At 52.1% G+C, this 21,224-nt stretch overlaps 1 protein-coding gene across 1 annotated transcript in view; it reads right to left on the bottom strand.

Moving 5' to 3' along the window:
* Nucleotides 1-20,960, bottom strand: part of Dlgap4 (DLG associated protein 4) — a 147,811-nt gene extending 126,851 nt beyond the window's left edge. Inside the window, exon 1 of the mRNA XM_052184097.1 lies at nucleotides 20,848-20,960. The gene's annotated coding sequence lies outside the window, so the exon portion shown is untranslated. The remainder of the gene's footprint in view (nucleotides 1-20,847) is intronic.
* Nucleotides 20,961-21,224: the final 264 nt, after the last annotated feature.

Raw genomic sequence — 21,224 nt, 5'->3', positions numbered from 1 at the left:
AATCCAACTCAACTGTTTACCAAAAGGATAGCATCTTGAGCAAGTGAGATTCGTGGAAGGGAATCAACCAATGAAAGGTACGTTCTGACGCCAAGAGAAAAACCACATGACCATTTCAATAGACACGGAAAGTGCCTTCAACAAGCTCCAACAGGATTCACAACTTAAGAGCATCTTCTCAAACTCAGAAGAGAACAGCTCCACACAGGAAAGAACCCACCAAGCTGAGAGTGGCAGCCCTTGCCTGTGACCCCAGCTTTCCTGGGGAGGAAACGGGAGGAGTCAATAGGAGACTGAGGCTAAGCTGGACTACAGAATGTGATCCCATCTCATAAAAACAAAACCATCAACAAACATGCAAAATTCTGTTTTATTTATTCATTCATTAAGACAGAGTTTCTCTGTGTAGCCCTGACTGTCCTGGATTTACTTTGTAGACCAGGCTGGGCTCGAACTCATAGAGATCTGCCTGCCTCCCACTCCCAAGTGAGGGGATCAAAGACACGCACCACCACCATCCAGCTGTTCATTTTTAGAAACAGATCCTTACTATGTAGTCCTGGTTGGAATTTACTTTGTAGACCAGGCTAGCCTCAAATTTGCTAGAATGCTGTTAATAGGCTCCTGGAAACTATTTACTTCTTAAATTTTATGTGTATGCACATTTTGCTTGCAAGTATGTCTATTCACCATGAGTATAACTAGAACCAGAAGCATCCCTGAAGAGGGCATCAGATTTCCCCTGGAAAATGGAGTTATGGACAGTTGTGAGCCACCATGTGGGTGCTGGGAACTAAACCCAGGTTTCCCACAAGAGCACAGGTGCTCCTAACCACTAAACCATCTCTCCAGCCCAGTAACAGAAAAAAATTTAAAGAGTGTATGTTAAAACTTGCCCACCCTCCTAGTGGATGGTAAAGAGCAGGCTCTTCCTCTAAGACGGAAAACACCCTTCCTGCTCAGAACACTTTGGAAGGTCTAGCCAGAGCAATCAAGCAAGAAAATGAATGAAAAGCCACGCAGAGCTGGAAAAAAGAGGCTTGGAGACGGCATGTCCACCCTTAGAGGAAGGGTGATGGGACACACACACACACACACACACACACACAAAGCTACACAGCCAGTGAGCTTATGAGCATAGGAAGACACAAGTGCAGAACGCAAACACGTTGTTGCTATACCGGCTGTGAGCTATCTAACATGCACAACTCTAAAAGCATCCCAGAGTCCCATCAAAACAGGAAGCAGCAGAACAAAGGAGAGAGCTATGTGAGCTACATAACAACTGAAAACCAAAGCGCATGAAGTTACAAAGCGAATGGCCTGGGTTTGACCCCTCCCCATGAAAAAAATCTGAATTAAATATGGGAAATATTGCTCATTGGTTAAAAAAATGCAGTTTGGGTTAGACAGACTGTGCAGAAGTTTACAGCAATAGCGAACTTGAGTTCCGTTCCCAGCACCTACATGGCAGCTTGTAACTGTCCATAATTCCAGTTTCAGGGGTTTTGATTCCCTCTTATGGCCTCTGAGGACACCAGGCACACATGCAATGCACAGAATAACATGCAAACCAAACACTCATACACATAAAATAAAAATAATTCTTAAAAAAAATATTCTGGGGCTGGAGAGATGGCTCAGCAGTTAAGAGCACCGACTACTCTTCCAGAGGTCCTGAGTTTAATTCCCAGCAACCACATGGTGGTTCACAACCATTTGCCCTCTTCTGGTGCATCTGAAGACAGCTACTGTGTACTCATATACATTAAATAAATAAATCTAAATCTGAGAGAGAGAGAGAGAGAGAGAGAGAGAGAGAGAGAGAGAGAGAGAGAGAGAGAGAGAGAGAGAGAGAGAAACCGTTTTTAAAAAATCCTGAATTGTTTAGATTCTCATTCTCTTCAAATAGATCCAGAGTCATATCAACCCCAACCAGAATCTCAGCAGTGACTTTTGCAGAAACTGATAAACTAGTTCTCAAACTCACATGGAAATGCAAAGGACATACAAGAGCCAAAGCAACCCTGGAAACGAACAGAAAAGTTGGAGGGTCCAACGTCCAAATAGTGCAAGACCACCACAGACAGAAGACAGACCAATGGGACCGAACAGAGACCAGAGATAGACTCACAGACACACCAATAGTTGATTTTCTTTCTTTCTTTTTTTTTTTTTTTTTGTAAGTCAGAGTATCAGCCTGGCCTCAAACTTACTATGTAGTTGAGGATGACCTTTAACTTTTTGTTTTGTTTTGTTTTTTGTTTTTCTGCATAATAACCCTGACTGTCCTCACTTTGCAGACCAGGCTGGCCTCAAACTTGAGATCTGCCTGCCTCTGCCTCTTGAGTGCTGGGGTTAAAGGTATGTGCCACCACATCCAGCTGACCTTGAACATTTTTTTTGAAATTAAAAAAAGTATGTGTTTTGATTTGCATTTCCCTAATGACTAATGATGTTGAGCATTTCTTAAGGTGCTTCTCGGCCACCCGAATTTCTTCAAGTGAAAATTCTTTGTTTAGATCTGTACCCCATTTTTAATAGGGTTATTTGTTTCCCTGGGGTCTAACTTCTTGAGTTCTTTGTATATATTGGATATTAGCCCTCTATCAGATGTAGGGTTGGTGAAAATCTTTTCCCAACCCTGAGATTTCACCTCACACCAGTCAGAATGGCTAAGGTTAAAAACTCAGGAGACAGCAGGTGTTGGCGAGGATGTGGAGAAAGAGGAACACTCCTCCACTGCTGGTGGGGTTGTAAGATGGTACAACCACTTTGGAAATCAGTCTGGCGGTTCCTCAGAAAACTGGACATGGCACTTCCAGAGGACCCTGCTATACCTCTCCTGGGCATATACCCAGAGGATTCCCCAGCATGCAATAAAGACACATGCTCCATTACGTTCATAGCAGCCTTATTTATAATAGCCAGAAGCTGGAAAGAACCCAGATGTCCCTCAATGGAGGAATGGATACAGAAAATGTGGTATATTTACACAATGGAATACTACTCAGCAATTAAAAACAATGAATTCATGAAATTTTTAGGCAAATGGTTGGATCTGGAAAATATCATCCTAAGTGAGGTAACCCAATCACAAAAGAATACACATGGAATGCAATCTCTGATAAGTGGATAGTAATTAGCCCAGAAGCTCTGAATACCCAAGGCCCAATTAGCATAACAAATGACTCCCATGAAGAAGTAAGGAGAGGGTTCTGATCCTGGAAAGGCTTGATCTAGCATTGGAGGAGAGTATCAGGACAGAGAAAAAGGAGAGAGGTGATTGGAGAATGGGTGGAGAGAAGAAGGTTTATGGGACATATGGGGAGGGGGAACCTGGGAAAGGGGAAATCATTTGGAATGTAAACAAAGAATACAGAAAATAAAAATATATAATTAAAAAAAAGAAAAAAGAAAACAAATTTTAAAAATGTATGTGTATGTGTGTTTGTATATAAGCCCATGTGTGCACTTGCCTGTGATGGCCACAAGAGGTCATAAGATCCCCCCCTGGAGCAAGACTGACAAACAGTTGTGAACCAACATAGGTGTAGCATGCTGAATTTTGGGTTCTCTGCAAGAACAGCAAGCTCTCTCAACTGGTGAGCTAGCTCTGGAGTCCATGACTTTCAACTTCTGATCCTCCTACCTCTATCTCCTGAGTGTTGGGATTAATATTGCACAACCATGGTTGGTTTATGTAGTGCTTGGAGATCTAATCTAGGGTTGCAGGCTAGGCAAGCTTTCTGCAAACAGAGGAACGTCTCCAGCTGTAAACAACTGATTTTTAAATCAATCAATCAATCAATCAATCAATCAATCAATGAGTCTGTCTCTATCTTTCTCCTCCCCCAAAGATTTTGTTTGGTTTGTATTTGTTTTGCTGTAGATTTAACCAAAAGCCTGGTCTCCCTCAACCCTGACCCCCTCAGTTGGATCCTCAGCCCCTGGGTAACTGATCTTCGACAAAAGAACACAGTGGAGCCAGGAGAGTTCACAGAGGATGCAGTGGGGTCAGCGGAGGCCCTTCAACAACAACAAGAACCATTCGTTTATTTATTTCATACATGCACACTGTGTACCAGAGCGCACATGTGGGAGCTGGTCTCTCCTTCCATCATGCGAGTCCCAGAGTTGAGCTCAGGTGGTCAGGCTTGGAGGCTCCTCTATCCTCTGATCCATCTCATCATCTCCAGGAGATCTTTCAAACACTAGACAGAAGGTATATTCCTATGTAGCACAAGAAACTTCAACTAGACTTACATATAACACAAAACAATTAAAACACAGACCACAGTTATGAAATCTAGAACTCTAAAATTGGGCTGGAGAGATGGCTCAGAAATGGTTAACTCAGAGACGGTTAAGAGCCCTGACTTCCAGAGGTCCTATCTTCTGTTCCCAGCACCCACATGGTAGCCCATAACCATCTTTAACCCCAATCCCAGGGGATCTGATGCCCTCTCTGGCTTCTGAGTATCAGGTATACATACAGTGAACAGACATACATGCAGACAAAATACCCATATGCTTAAATGAAACGGATTTAAAATTTAATAAAATCTCTAAAACACCACAAACAAAACCAACCAACCAAACAAACAAAAACCCTGTAGAAGACCCCACTATAATCTTGGGTTAGACACTGGATGTGACACTGGGTACAATTTGTCAGAAAATGGATTCATAAGTTGAGCTCCATCGAAATGAAAACCAACTCCTTGAAGACACTGTGACGGAAATGATCAGACAGGTCACAAACTGGGGAAAACATGGTATTTACATACTTTCTATTGGACTGTTATCCAGAATACATAAAGAGCATTCAGGTCTCCGTAAGAGAAAGTCAAGGAGAAGAGATTTAAACTGAGAAGACACTTAGTGGATTAAAAAATGTTCCATGCCACTGATCCTTAAGGAACTGAGAGTTGACGCTGTGGTGAGGTACTACACACGCGGAATGCTTAAAGCTAGAACGCTCAGCGCGTCAGCCTAACCCAGTGCTGAGGGGGTGAGGAAGAACCAGGATGAAAATGGTGACCTTACTCTACTTGGTAGTTTCTTAAAAAGCTAAGCACATACCTGACATCTTGTCTAGCCACTTTAGTCAGCATCTACCTAAGAGAAAGGAAGCATAGCTTCACAGGAAGACTTAGCTATAATTGTCCATAAGAAACTTTGTAATCATCTCACGCTGGAAACACATCCAGATGCCCATCAATAAGTAAACGATGTCACGCCCACACAACTGCTATAAAGAAGGACTAGTGGATGCTGCATTGTGAGTAGGTCTCCAGCCAAGAACCTCAAGAGAAGGTTGGCTATCAAAGAAGAAAACAACAGTGTATCATTCCACTTCTATAGAAAGCCAGAAACGCAAAGAGATCCTTGCTTGTGGGAGTGGAGGGGGTGAGGAGTGGGGTTGGGAGGGTTGTGGTGGGGGGAGTAGGAGAAACAGGTGGGAGAAGGTGGGCAAGGTGGGGAGGTGGGAAGGGGAGAATCGCACAGGGACAAGGGGACTTTGGTTGCCGTGGGCATCTCTGTGTGGTTTATGCATCAATTATACCTCGATATAAACGGGTTTTTTTTTTAAGGGAGATAAATCAAGGTTACACTAGGAATAAAGATTAAACTGGCATACCTTCATGGGCTCTTTTAATTTAAAGGTTCTAAAATTGTCTTGAAATTTTAAGACTCATCTGTTCACACATCCATAATCATTTATTTCCAGAATGCAGCAAGCCTCACACCGCCGTTCCAAGATAACTATACTGAGACGCTGACATGCGGCAGGGTGATACCTTTCTAAATCACGTCTGCTCGGACGTGGATGTGACGCGCAGAGCCCAGAGCCCACGACTCTGTCGCTTGATCAATCTCCAGGTCTGTTCCCAAACATCAGCTCCTACTCCAGGATTGAATCCCCTCCCCCTGGAGGCCCTAAAAGCCACGCTCAGGAAGAGGGATGTGTTTCTACAGCAGGCAGCAGGAGGGAACAGGAGTGAGAAGGAAGAGAAAAATCTTGGGCAAGAAAGATGGCTCAACCAGTAAGGGTGCTTGCCAGCAAGCCTGGTGACATGAGTTCGAGTCCCATAGTGGACAGAGGGACTACTCCTGTGAGCTGTCCTCTGATCCCCACATGAATGCTGTGGCATGTGCACACACACACAGACACACACAATAAAATCAAATAAATGTAGTGTTTAAATCGATTTAAAAAAAACCAATCTCGGGGATGGGCGCACGGGAACCTTGGGCCCCAAGTCACACCAGGCACTGCTACTGAGTTTTGGTTTTGCCTTTTTCCTTTTTATTGTCTCTAACATTTGATCTGTCTTTAAATACACAGTATTCTAGAGAAGTCTAGCGTTTATGGAAAAGCTGAGCAGAACGCACAGGTTTTCGACCCTGGCATCTCTGACAGTCACCGCCATTCTGACAGTAGCTCCCATCCACAACACTCTGAGCTAGCACAGTAGCTGTCACAGCCGACCTGTAACAGCCTCTGGCTTTGGCCACGCCCTCTGAGTTGCACATCCCCTGAGTTGCACATCCCCTGAGTTCTAACACACGAGTGGCAGCATGGACCTCTCCACTACAAGATCATTCAGAATATAGTTTCACTGTCCTCACCCCAAAATACCTGGGCTTCCTCCCATCGCCCCCCCCCCCCCCCCGTCTCCCCATCCCTAGCAACTCCAACCACTTATCTTTCCTTGTCTCTAAAACTGTCAGATGTTTTAGAGAAACATCTAAACTTGTAAACTTGTGCATGGTCACAAGTTTACAATTTTTTCAGATTATTTTCTTTCATTTATTAGTAATCATATTAGTAATTATTGTGATACAGGCTATCCCACTACCCCATCACCCGTTTTCCAGTTTGGTTGCTTGTTTTTTTAGTTTTTAGTTTTTTGTTTTTTAACTACTAAATAATATTCCATTACGTAGATATACCACAGTTTGTTTATTCATTTACCTACTGGAGGGCATTCTTTACAATCATTGCTTTATCATTAATGTTTTTTTTTTAATTTTTTATTCTTTTAGTCAGTGCACTGAATTAATTAATTTATTAAATCTTTATTTATTTACTTAGAGAGTGTCTGTAGCTGAGGGACGAGACCTGGAGTTGGTGAGGACATGGAGGCGCTGAAGTCACTTGCGGGCGGGGCTTTATCAGCACAAGCTCTTGGGAAGACTGTGGCCAGACCTCCCAGAGCTGGGCGAGCTCATCTGCGAGACATAAACAACTCTGCACTTTACTAAAAGGCATTCAGAGAAGCGTTCAAAGGCGCGCTGTCCACAGTCCCCAGTCAACTCCTGGAAGTAGCCCAACAGCCTGTCAGCAGCGGTGGACACGTGCGGAGACACCCACTCAGTGTGGTATCCGTTCATACGGAAGTGAGGAGGCTTCCTGACAGAAGATAAGGAAAGGCAGCCAGACGAAAGGAGCGTTCTCCTTATGAGGTCTAGAGAGAATCCTGTGTGCTTAGAGGGCAGGGCCTCTTCAAGAGCGGGGTGTGCGCCTCACTGCACAGGACACTGGGATCAGTACAAACTAGACAGAAACGACCTCACCTCACAAGCCCAAGTGAGTCTGACTGAGAAACAGCATCCACATGGGGCCAAAGGCCCACACAGAAAAGCTGAACTAATGTGGTTCCATTTTATACAAAATCACTTGCACACCTGCACTTCACCCACAAGGGACTCCAATATCACCTGCAACACCATTTGTGAGCACCCGCTGCTGGCCCAGCGCCACCCCAAGCACTTCCTCCCTTCATAATGGTCTCCCGAATGGGGACTGCTGCTGAGCTCTCCACATGAAGTGGTGGGGAACTGAGGAAACCTGACTGCCTGGACTAGTAAGCACGGAGCCCTCATGTAAACCCCGATGACAGTCCCCAAGGCTGCACGCCACCACTGTACACTTTCCCCACCCAGACTCACCACCTTCCTTCCTGTTTCCCGGCAACAGGGGCCCCCTCACTCCTATTTGCACATTTGGGACTCTTTTGTAGGCGTGTTCGTCTTGATCCTGTGTGAGTAATTCCTCATCCTTTGGGTCACAGCTCAAGGGTTACCTCCCCCATCGGGCCTCTGTGACCCCAGGCTGGACCCTCAACTCCCTCTGCCTCCCAACTTGAGCCCCTTCATAGCTATGCTCACCTTTTGAGTCCACCGTCCCTGCCCATCACAGAGCCTGGCACAGGATAGGTGACTCCAGAATAAGTAGACCTGCCAGGCGGACTGAGGTAGAGACATCTAGAAGGCTGCTACCAATGAATGGTGGTGGGGGCCTGGGGGTGGGCACAGCAGAGTGGGCACGCTACCTCCATCCATCTCGGGCATCTCTCTGGCAGCCGGGTAGAATTTTGAACCTCAGCACTTCCCTGCTGTCCCACCCCTCACACTCTCCACACTACCTAAGGCCCAGCGGGTGGTATATTAATAACCAGGAGGGAGAAGGTCACCCGGCTTGCGTGCTCTGAGCCGTCCTTGACTCGGGCAGGCACTGCTGAGAAGCGCTGAGGAGGGGAGCACGCCGAGCACGTGCATGCTATTTCTGATTCCGGCTGGCTCGCCTGGCCCTGTGCATCTGCTGTGGAAGCCTGGGCAGCCCGGAGTGCAGCCGGGGGAAGCAGTGACCATCACTCAGCTGTGCTTGCACCTGGCCGGGCCTTAGCCATGCTGGAGACACCCGCCGGGCCTCATGGCCAGGTGAGGTGACCCAGCTCCTCAGCCTGGGATGTGGGGCTGCCTGCCTTCCCGTTCTCCACAGCTCTGTCCTCCCTTTACTGTGTGGGTCTTCATACCTTCTGTTCCCTCGGCCAGGAGGGCGGAGGTCTCCAGGTGTGGGCTCACCCAGGCTAACTCCCAGGATTCAGCACAGAATATTGTTCTAGACTATTGGCCCAGATCACCACCACATCTGGTGCCCCTTGTAGGACGTCCCTCCCCATCAACAGGTGTGCTGGGTTAGAAATCGGCCAGCCTTCTCCTGGACTAATACTTGACCGGCTTGGAGGTCTTCACCTTCACGTCTCTAGCACTTGGTCCACAGAAGCCTCTGAACCCTCACAAGGGAGAAAGTGCTTGGGCTCTGAGAAGTAGCAGCGCCCTCAGAGGGTAGAGCACAGTCAGGAAACAAGCATTTGGATTTGTGTGTGACCTAAATATGAAGAAGGGTCAGGGAGACGATGCCCTAGGGGACAGGGAGAAAGGAGATGCCCCACCCTCAGTAGAGCCCCCCCCATTCACCTCATATTGCTATCACCTATGTCCCTCTCCCCACCCCTTACCCCACCCCGAGCAGTCAACAGCCTCATTCACTGCTAAGGAAGGGCTGGGATACTGTACCAGGTGTGGCCGCTCACAGCCCTGCCTCCCCAGTGACAAGCACAGTTGACACAGAATCTGTACAGTGGCCTGAATACATCTGCTCACCAGTGCAGGGTGCCCAGGTGGAGTAGGGGGTCTTCTGACAGGCCTGGGTGCCAGGACAGATGGACCACCTGCCCACCACTTCCAGCTGCATCTCCTGGCAGAGGGACGTGCCCCCAGGGCCCAAGGTCAGGGCTGGACCTGACAGAGACCCTCCACTCGAAGGCTCTCAGCCTGCCCTCCCGCCCAACGCTGCCACCTGGAATGTGGGCCACGCGGAAACCAGGCCAGCCAAAAAAAGAGGGTTCCAAGGAGAGAAGGACTCCAGCAGGATCCCAGAGAGGCCTGGAGGTGGGGTTGGGGGTGGGGTGGAAGTGGGAGAGGGACAGGCATTCTGGTTCCTGAGTTTGACAGGGACACTGGTGGCTCCAAGAATTCTCTTTTACTTCCTGAAGTCCTTACAGAGATACATATCACCCACTTCTTGGGTGCCCGCTAGACACCAGGCTCTGTTCTAGACACCTACTTGGTATCTGGGACCCCAGTTCACCCACGAATCAAGCCTTCAAGGCAGACAGTGCCACTGACACTTTTCTGAATACAAAAGGAGAGACTGAGGCTGAGAGTTGTTCCTGTCACCTGATCAAGGTCATTTGGGCTCGCCTAACTAGATTCTCAACCCCCAGACCTTCATAATCGCCTCACTTCCTCAGGATCAACAAACTTGCATGGCTATTTCCCACCTCCCAATTCTTGGGGCTGAGCACCTACCCACTTCCGTTCTATTTAAAACAAAACAAAACAAAACAAAGAAACAAACAAAAACCCTATTCGTGGCCTGCTGTGGACCTACTGAAGGTGCCCACAGTCTCCCCAGCAAGTCTCCATGTTCTGACCCACTCTCAGTCCGGGTGGGGGCAGTGCTACGTTCTGACGCTAGATGGGCTCAGCTCCAACCGCACCACACCAGCAGCTGCTAAGTGACCTCAGGGACGCCTTTTCTCTTTGCCCCAATTCCCCTCCTGAGGGAACACTGTTTTCCCCTGCCCAGAATCATCAAAGAGACATGCCACACTCTGACCCAGGTGCCACACCCACCTCTTGGCCTGGTCCAGTTGGTCTCCACTGAGACCCCTCAGATGGCTCCTGGAGGTGTCCTGGGTAGGACACCAGTGTATCTTAGCTTTCAGCCACCAGCTCCAGAATCCTGTTCCAAAGCAGTAGATAGCAAATGAAGAAGAGGATGGATGGATGGATGGATGGATGGATGGATGATGGATGGATGGATGGATGATGGATGGATGGATGATGGATGGATGAATTGGATGGATGGATGGATGGATGATGGATGGATGGATGATGGATGGATGGATGATGGATGGATGGATGATGGATGGATGAATTGGATGGATGATGGATGGATGGATGGATGGATGGATGATGGATGGATGGATGGATGGATGATGGATGGATGGATGATGGATGGATGAATTGGATGGATGGATGGATGATGGATGGATGATGGATGGATGGATGGATGATAGATGGATGAATTGGATGGATGGATGGATGGATGGATGGGTGGGTAGATGGATGGATGGATGGATGGGTGGGTGGATGGATGGATGAATTAGATGGATGGATGAATGGATGGATGATGGATGGATGGAAGGATGGATAGATGAATGGATGAATTAGATGGATGGATGGATGGATGGATGGATGGATGGATGGATGGATGGATGAATTGGATGGATGAATGGATGGATGGATGGATGGATGGATGGATGGATGGATGGATGGATGGATGAGGAATCAGCTCCCTAAGGGGCACTGGGTCCTGGGCCTAGGAAAAAGCAGGTCCTACTTGCAGGTTCCACCATAGGAATACTGTTGCCCACTTCATTGGTCCTGGGTTGCTCCTTGTGATAGTGGGCAGACAGACAGACACACAGAGGGATCTGACTCTCAGAGACTACTGTGCACCAGCACCAAGCTACAGGTGCCCTGTGTCCATCTTCAAATGGTCCTCACGGTCATCCTTTGGGGCTGAAGATGAAAGCCCACCAGGCCTATAATAATCCTTGGTGCAATCCTTGGCGGAAGTGGGAGTTTACCTCAGAGAAGCTGCAAGAACAGACGGGTTCAAAAGACAGGAACAAGAAATGAAGCCAGGTATGAAAGCACGAGCCCGTAATCCTGGATGCAGGAGGCTGAAGCCAGAGGACCTGGGTCTCCCGGCCAGCCTGAGTTAAACAGAAAGTTCAAGGCCAGGCTAGACTACATGGTAAGACACTAACTCAAGGAATAAAGAAAAAAGAAGAAAAGGAGGAGAAGAAATGTATTTTTGTGCCTGGAAATAGATCTTGAGACTCTAGCTTTTCCCAGGTTGGAAAGAAAGCTCTGACCTCGAGGCCAGCTTGACAGAGACCAGCCATTGTGACAGATGAGGAACTGGCCTCCATAAAGGATGCTGTTCACAGGCCAGAAGGAGGAACGCATAGGGTTACAAAGGGCAAACTGGCACGGACAGCTGTGTGGCACCAGCCCTGTCATGCTATACCCACTAAGGCAGCCACGCTCCACCTCTCCCCTGCACCCATGCACCGTGTTCGGCTCCACAGTACCTGGGCGCCACTTCTGACTGGATGCCTGCTGGTGCTGAGACTGCTGCCATCAGATTAGAAGGGCTCCTGCATACCCAAAGACCCCCATAGTCTACACCTCTGTGGCGTGCAGGGGTGCAGGAGGACAGACAGGGTACAGGTAAGGAGACGGTAGAGGCAGGTGCTGGGAGGTCAGAGGACACAGACTACTATAAATACCCTTGTCCTCTTGTGGAGCTGCAGGAGAACAGTGACTACAAGAGACAGGTGACAGAACATGCCAACTGTCATGGTGGAAGCAGCTGGGTGTGGCCCTCCATCAGACACATTATCTGAGTGTGGGATATGGAAACAGACCCAATGAAAGTCTTTGGCTGCTGTGGGCTGCAGGAGGAGCCCAGGTTCCTCTTCGAACCCCGGGCCTGCCCTCAGGGATCCAGAGAAAAGGCTGCCTCTTCACCATCCTCTGGAAACGCCCTGCCATTCATCAAACCCAGCCTTGAAAATGCTTCCTGGAAACTTTGGGCCCCAGTGGGCCATGGTGACAGCTCCCAGGCTGCCCACTGTATATGCCCCTGCCCTGGCCAGTATCAGCAGACGGACGCAGACTGGGTCAGCAGAGGTTGGCCAGCGTTGGTCTTGGCCCTGGCAGGTGGGCAGGCAGCCAACATTCCATGCCAGTGCCGGGAAACCTGGCAGTTGTTGGCCAGGAGAGCACTATGGGCCTGCCCCGCTTGGGAGTCATCTGTGGCTCCCTGCTGGTTTCCTTCATTGAGAAGCATGAAGCCGGGAGAGGCTGGAGGCCAGGGAGGGTCCTGTTATACCCCAGATCCACACAGAAGGTGGAGAGAGCCATGACACTCCCTAGGTCTCTGCGGCACCTTAAAAGACCCATTCAAATGTCCTGGAGCAGACACAGCAGTGGACAAGGGCTCCAGCAGGGATGGCCACGGTAGACTATCCCAGGCCACATCCCACCAAGGTTCCAGTCCTGCCTAAGTGGCTTCACTTCCTTGTACCTCAGTTTCTTCACATGCCAGCAGTCTTCTGTAGCCAGTAAGACCACATGGCCAGTCTGACTCTAACGCATACCAAGTCCCTGCTTGCTCTCTCTAGCCTGGCGCCTTGGCATTCCACGCTGCTCCTACCTCAGGGCTCTGGACCAGCCTTCCCGGCCTCGGATACTTCCTGAGGACAGTCCACCCTGAGGCCCGACACTAACTACAGTGTTCTGCATGGCAGCGCGCCTGTCACTGACTTCAGTTTACATCCACCCGGAAGGTTATGTAACGACTGCAGGCCTCCCAAGAGGATCATGGCTCCGTGGGGCTGGGACCAGGCGCTTGTTCACTGTGCATGCCCAGCACGGAGCAGGCACTTGACATGTGTTTTCTGAATGAACACTCAGGAATGAGAAAGGGAAGTAGAGAAGGTAAGCCCCAGGGGACGACAGTGTCTACATATCTCTGCCCCAGTGTCAGAATGATTCAATACACAAAAGGCCTGGACAGAGTCTGGGTAGAGCATCTCATATGCACACCTGACACACATACATTTCCCACAAGCCGGCACACTTTCTCCCAAGGTCACAGATGAACGTATGGCCCACATATACCATGCGGATGCCTCCACAGACACCATGTATACCCCACATCACATACACTCTCCACTTCCCCACACACCATACACACATATTACATGTGTCCTCTCACTTCACACACACACCACACATAAACAAATACACCTTCCCACATAGCACACACATGCACACCACATACGTGTCACACTCACCTCTCCATATGCCACACACAGACATACCAAACATCCATACGACATTCACCTACTCACATACCTTATACATGTCCTGTATATCACCTCACGCCCCTCCCCTCCCCATACATACTACTGCATGCCACAGATACATACATTCAAACAAGTCACATGCACCTCTCCACACACCACATAGCATACATGTCCCACCCATACCTTCAATATACCCCCCCACACAAACATACACACACATATACATTACACATATAAACACACTACACACATGATCTCCAACAGGGGCAGCCAGGACAACAGTAGCTCCCCATCACACTGCACTCTCTCAGAGTGCCTGGAAGGCCACCTGAAAGCCACACACAGGCAAAAATAGTTTGGGTCCAGGGCTGAGCAAGGCCGCTAGTGCCACCCAGGGCTGCCTGCCCCCGCCATTCCCACACAGTCCCTGGGAGGTCTCATAAAAGCTGGGTCCTCTAGGAATCCCTCACAGTCCATAAGCAAGTCTCTGAGAAAGCAAAGTGTGAGATGCTAACACCTCCTAACTTGTGACCACAGCAGAGCCACGTGGGGCCCGGAGATGGGTGCACTCCACACTACTTTCAACTCCCAAAACACAGAGGAAACTGAGACCAGAGAATCCACACCAGGTGGCTCGGTCACCAGGTGGCCTCTGGCTGGGGCCCTGGCTTCCTGCCTGGACTGTTGGGTGCACGTGCCTGGGTTCAAATCCTACCCCATCACCTTCTGGCTCAATGCCCCTCCCCTCAAGCCCCAGTTTCCTCGGTCACAAACAGGGGTGAGCACAGCACCCCACACCCACAATGTGGATTTCACACATAGAAAACACTGGTGGCAGAGGGCCCGGAAGCCGGCGCTACCCAAGGCAGGTTGCATCCAGATAAGAGGACTCCGGAGGGGTCATTGCAATGTTGCAGAGCCCAGAGCCCAGAGCCCAGAGCCCAGTCCCATGCAGTTTATGCTACTGAGCAAAGGAGGGCCCTGGGGCTGGGGACGGGCAAGGCAGTGTCACTCAGAGCCTCCAGAGAGCTCTAGCTTCCAGGAGATCTAGCAGAGCTAAAGATGCTGGGCTTGGCAATGGGGTGGGGGGAGGCAGGCGGGGTGGGGTGGGGTTGTGCAGCTGGAGTGTCGGGGTGGTAGGAATAGCTTTCACCCGTTTTGAGCAAACCTGATCCCTGTTTCCAGGCTGAGCGCTGCCATCAATGGCTGCGTCGCTATCACAGCACCTAGTCAGCCTGTGGTAGGTGGGAGTAAGCTTCCTCCCTCTGGCAGGGGTTCTGGGACAGAGGGTGGTGGGAAAGCCAGGCAGCTGTCAGGGTCAGAACACAACACCAGACTCCTGAGACCTCCTGGAGGGAAGTCCAGCTCAGTTCACCCCTGCAGTTCCAGAGAGCTGAGCTGGCAAAGACTCAGACGGCAGCCCCCAACCCCACAAAGGCGATGGAGACCGTGGAGCTCAGAGAGGTGCAGGGCCTGAGTCAGGAACCACAAGAACAGAACATCAAGCAGTCCACCATCTTTCTTACACTCCCTCAACCACACGGCACACACTCCGGACAGATGTCAAGACTCACCAGGAGCCTGTCACTACAAATGACAAATGTCTAAGCCCAGAAGCCAACTGCTCAATACCCCAAGACCAGAACTTGAGGTACATGATGTCCCAGTGCCTCCCAATCCTCTCTGAGGTCTCATGCAATGCTGGGTACACAGTAGGCACTCAATTATGCACCCGTGGGTCTTGCTCCATATGGATGCTAGGGTTCTGACCCCCTCCTCCATTCTGTATCACCAGATGCTCTCTGACCCCATCCTGGGCTTTCTTGTGATGACATCTGTAGAACACCAAATGTCCCCCTGATCACGTGTGATGTCACTCTTGGACATGGGTCCCTGGGGGCTTGCTGTACTGTTTCAGAGGAAGGGAGCTGGCTTCTTAAGCCAAAGATCCTGGGAACCAAATACCTTGTTTGCCCCCCCATAGTGAGCTGGCAGGGGTGGCCACCCATATAACAGCCTCACACCTCTGGGATGGTTTAAGGGTGGGTCACAGCCTCCTTTAGTACCCACCATGTAACGGGGGAGGGGGTTGTATAGGAGAGAATGGGGGTCAAAGCTCAGACCAGGCCTATCCACAGGGCTGTGAGACTCACAGGGGGTCAAGGGTCATAGGACTGCTGCCTAGGACTCGTTTGTTTGTTTGTTTGTTTGTTTTGAGACAGGGTTTCTCTGTGTAGCCCTGGCTGTCCTGGAATTCTCTCAGTAGGCCAGGCTGGCCTCGAACTCAGAAATCCACCTGCCTCTGCCTCCCAAGTGCTGGGATTAAAGGCATGCACCACCACCACCCCGGCTGCCTATGACCCTTGAATTCCAGGATGCCTTAGGCTGCTTCTCTCTCTACCAGGTGGGGATCCATCTCCAATGGATATAGTCAGGTTCCCCAAAGCAGGAATGAGCCTACTGCAGTTGATCCCAGAAACCTCATACCCATCACATGCTGGTGAACAAGCAGAAACACTTCAGGATCCGCAGACGCTGGAGCTAAGGTGAGACTCTAAACTTGCTAACTTAGATCCAAATCTTGGTACGAGGGTTTCAACATCTATGTGGCCTTGGCCCAATTACTTAAAAGTTCTCCGTGTCCAGTTTCCTCACCTGTAAAAAGGATGCACTGTAGTAGAGGCTGAAGCAGATAGAGGAGGCTTAGAGTCAGTATGACTAAGTAGCAGCCCCTGAACCACATGCTCAGTTCTGGGAGATGGTCAATGATGCTTTATGAAGCAGACAGTTGTTGTTTTGTTGTTAACCGTCAGCTGCTGACAACGACTCTTATTATCATCATCGTTGTCAACATTAGCAGGAATCCCCAAGCCTGGTTTTGCAACCAGCCCTGGTGAGGGGTGTAGCAAAATTCTCCAAACAAAATGTGCTTCCATTCATTTTGGGTTTTTGAAAAGGCCACGTCAGACGGCTCAGTGGGGAGGAGGCGGCATTGCGAAACCCAGTGGAGAAGGATCCAGGCTGCTCCTCGTCAGGAAGGGATGAGCCGAGCCGTCTACTCCAGAGAGGCCCTGACACAATGGCTACCCCTAGAGCCCAGTGATGGGGTGCCTGGACTGCAGGCCCACTCTCCAGCTTCGGGGTGACCTTGGGCATTAAGGTATTTCCTCTTCATTCCCGCCAAGGGGATAGCTACAGAGTGCAGAAACAATGTGACCTGCAAACCGCAGGGCTCTGAACACACCCTAAAGGCTCTCGTCCTGGCCTGAGGTTGTCGCCAGGGAACTACTGAGTAGGTGGACGCAGAGAATCGACTGCCCCCACCCAGACCACAAGAAAAAAAGGAAGGTAGTCGTGTGCAGCTAAGAGAGCAGCCCAAAGAGTCCAGTGGGCTGAGCACACATCTGTCTTCCCACCATCGCCCTCCGCCATCAGAAGCCCCACTTCTGCCATTGGAAGCCCCGCTGGGGATTAGCCATTTCCTTAATGTGCCCAGTCAGAGTTCAGTTAAAAGTGAGGCCTCTACCTGAGCCAGCCCACTTCACCTCTTTAATGGCAGGATCATCACCCACCCCCACCAGGAGCCCCTCTCAGTCTGTGGATCACAACCCTAGACCTGTACACACACAGTCCTTCAAATCTAGAGCAGATCGGCCAAGCGCGATCCTGCACCCCAAAGCGTGCACAGAAGCAGCTCGCCTTCATGGCCAGTGCCCCTGAAGACCACTGAAGAGCCCACCTCTCTGCTTAGGATGCAGGCTGCCTGCCTGGTTTTGACTGCCAGTGGGGTCCTCGGCCCACGGGGTCCCCGGCCAGCCCGCGGGGTCCCCGGCCAGCCTGCGGGGTCCCCAGCCGGCCCGCAGGGTCCCAGGCCGGCCCGCAGGGTCCCCCGCCAGCCTGCAGGGTCCCTGGTCAGTCCACAGGGTCCCCGGTCGGTTTGCAGGGTCCTGCTCTTTCACCCTCTCTTCACTAGCATCCCCAAGCCCTCCAACCCCAGAGCAGCACATGTTCTTGAGGACATGTTTCCAGCATGGGGCAGCATGGGTCCCTAGAACAGGAAGAGCAGCAGTTTACATACCAGATCTCTGATTTGACTCTCTGTCCCCCCAGCACTAAGCGCTGAGTGGAGCCGGAAACACTAGTGGAAACAAAGAGGGAGTGACAGGCAAGAAACTAGGAGCTAGCAGCCCCCGCCCTTATAAACGCAACAAGGGGTAACTAGGTAGGCAACTGAAGTGAACCCACGACGTGATGCAGGAACAGGTGCCACACCACAGGCCCACAGGGATGCCCAAAGATGCCCTACCCAAGCACAACCTCAGCCCCTGCCGGAACCTCTGGACTCGCACAGACACACTGGGATTATAAAGGCCACAGACCTATAACTCCCACAAGTCTGCCAAGTTCCTCTGGGTGTACAGAGCCAGCTGGAGCCAGAGGACCCCATAGGGACAGTCATGTGGGCACCTGGACCTGGCCAAGTATCCTCTGTGCCCATCGCCCACCCTCCATTGGAATGGAGTTCCTCCAGTTCACACTCACCCATTCATTCAAACCATAATAAATAAATAAATAAATAAATAAATAAATAAATAAATAAATAAATAACAGGAGCAAGTTCCCTCAGCCAGTCAAGACCAGTCCTCAGCACAGGGAGGCGAATGGCTATGTCAATCACAGGACAGAACCATGGTGGCAGTAGTAAAGCTGTGGAGATGTTGACAGGGACACAGAGTGGCCTGGGCACCGAGCAATGCTTAGGATGAGGCCAGGTGGATAAGTTAAGTAGGTGGGTGTGTGCGGGGGTGGGGGTGGAGGGGGTGTGTGGGGGGAGGTGGGGGAGGGGTGGGCAGAGGACCCAGCGCTCAAAGACCCTGAGGCTAAAGGCAACTTGAACACAGTCCAGGAACTGAAAGCAGGCCAGGGAGACCAGAGCCAAAGTGCGAGAAGATGGGGAGCAAGATGCCGCTGAGAGGTTGCTCCCCCAAGGGGACTGGGCTTCAGGCTGGGAGCTGTGGACCAACTCTACCAAAAAAAAGAAAATCGCAATTCAGATTTTATTCGTTTGCATTTCGGAATGTTTAAATGAAAATATACTAAAGTCCTCTGGAGTCCGAGAACGCTATTTTTAATTTTTTTAAATGGAGTCCTCCTCAATTACAGCTGTATGGGAGGGGCGAGACCACCTGCTCTCTGCCGGGTAAAGGGCAGCGGACAACGTCCCTCAGTGTGTAGCTACGCTGGCATTTATGAAGCCAGACGCCTGTGAGCTGCAAAATCCTAACAAGATGCCAGTGGGTGCCCCGAGACACTAGATACGTCACTCACTGAGCCCTCTGGAAGCTCCAGGTGCACGTCTCACCCTCCGCCCCAAAGTGCTGTGCAGCCTTCCTTCAAAACAGCAAGCTCGCCCCGGGGCACAGCCCTCAAACCTGCAGCTCGTCTCGGTCTGACACCACAACGATGCTTCCTGGGTATCGGGCTGGTTCTGTAAGTCAGTCATCAGGCCCTGCCTACCCCACACTTTCTCTTGATTCGGAGCCCTGCCCACCTACCTCTCCAGTGCCCAGCCCAGCTCCACCTGGCCTAAATGGATGAGGGCTTCGCGGACGCCACTCACAAGCACACCGGGCATTCCCCGGCTCCAGGAGAATCCACGCACTAGATCTATCCCACCCCTACCCCAATACAGACACAGGCACACACGCCTGGCCCACGTGCACAGACGGCGTCTTCAGAAGCTACTGGGAACATACTCGGAGCTTGTTGAGCAGTCGCTGAGCCCAGCTGAGGAGGAGGATGGCCCCCAACAGTGGCTCCAAACACCCGAGAGCCTCAGCTATCAGCCCGGAAGCCAGCTCTGCGGGCCCCACCCAGTCCCGAGGTCCTTAACAGTCTGGCTCAGGCCCCTCGGACCACCCTTGGCCCAGGCAGCCCACAGTTTTCTATACCAGAGGAAGGGGAGAGAGGTAGCCACCTGAGGGAAAGAATTGCACAGACTCCTCCAACAGGCATGCTGACATAGTCCTGTACAGTCTCCATCCATAGAGGCAGAGGACCGGACCCTCCCCCACCGCGCAGGAGGTGCCAAGGGGAGAGGCGGGGCAGTCCAGCCTCCTTAGGGCTGGGGACTGCAGCCCCCTCCCCCCTCTGCCATTTCTACTTTCAAGCAGGTGGAGGTACTGGGACACCCCCCCAACACCATCAGCACAGTCCTCCCAGCGTTGGGTTTCCCATTCTCTGGGTACCTCCGCCACAACCGGCCTTCACCCACCCACCTACCCACCACCCTTCCCCCATTTCATTTTCCCCCACAACATCAACAGTCGGTGGCAGCCCTCTCCGCAACACAGGCAGCGTAGAAGAACGCAAGAAAGGAGATGGATGAAGGGCTGGATGGGGAATCCGACAAGGCAGGCTCTGCCCAAAGAGGCCCAGGGACCATCACTTGTCCAGGTAGCACATGTCCCCTCCCAGCAGGCCCTGCACATCTGGACCCAGCTGGCCTCCGCAGCCACCTGGTCTACCCTCCACCCGCTCTGTACGCGAACCCCGGTTCCCGCGGGGCGCCGCACGTGGGGGCCTCCCGTAGCCATGTGAGCGCCCCCCCACAGTCCAGGTGCCAGGGTCGCTCGGCCCCTCCCGGGCACGCGAGCGCGCCAGGGGGCGATGCGGCGCGGGGTCGCCCGCCCCCTCCCCGGATGCCGGGTCCCGGGGAGATCCCGGGAAGGGAGTCCGAGCGTGCGGCAGGCTGAAGGCAGGGAAGCCCCGGCCGCCCGGACACGCGACTGGGAGGGGGCTGCCGCTGCCCGCCGCCTGCGGATGGAGGGCCGGGAACCGCTCCTGCGCTCCGACCGGGGAAGGGCCGGCAGCATCGGAGGGGCCAGCCAGCGTCGGGCTCCAGGCCCGGGCGCTGCCGCCCGTCAGAGGCTCCGGGAGACCCCGCCGCTGAGCGCGTCTGTCTCGGGGGCTGTCCGCGGCCGGGGGCTGCCCGGGATCTAGCCTCCGAGAAGGGTCTTGACGCGTGCCACCCCCGCGCGCTCACCTGCGCCCTGCGCTCGACCGCCTCGGTCCACTCGGCCTCTGCGCTGCGCCCGCTCCGCTCGCTCACTCGCTCGCTCGCTCGATCTCAGCGTCGCTCGCCTAGGCCCCGGCCCCGGCCCCGGCCCGCGGGCGCCCCATGCCTCTCCTCCGGCCGGCGCGGCGCCCCAGATGCGGCTGCGGGAGGAGGAGCCGCGCGGCCCCGGCTCCCCGAGAGCGGCGGGGAGGGGGCGGGGGGCGGGGAGACGCGCGCGGGGGAGGGGGCCGCGCGGCTGAGCCCAAAACCAGGCGCGGATCCGGCCGGGGGCCCGGGGCTGCGGGGGACCGCGGGGGCCGCTCCGGGCCCGGCGCGCCACCCCCGCCGCCGGCGCGGAGAAGGGG

Source organism: Apodemus sylvaticus, chromosome 5 (genome assembly GCF_947179515.1).
Source record: "Apodemus sylvaticus chromosome 5, mApoSyl1.1, whole genome shotgun sequence".
Classification (NCBI taxonomy): Eukaryota; Metazoa; Chordata; class Mammalia; order Rodentia; family Muridae; genus Apodemus; species Apodemus sylvaticus.
This window is presented reverse-complemented; position numbering and strand designations above follow the sequence as displayed.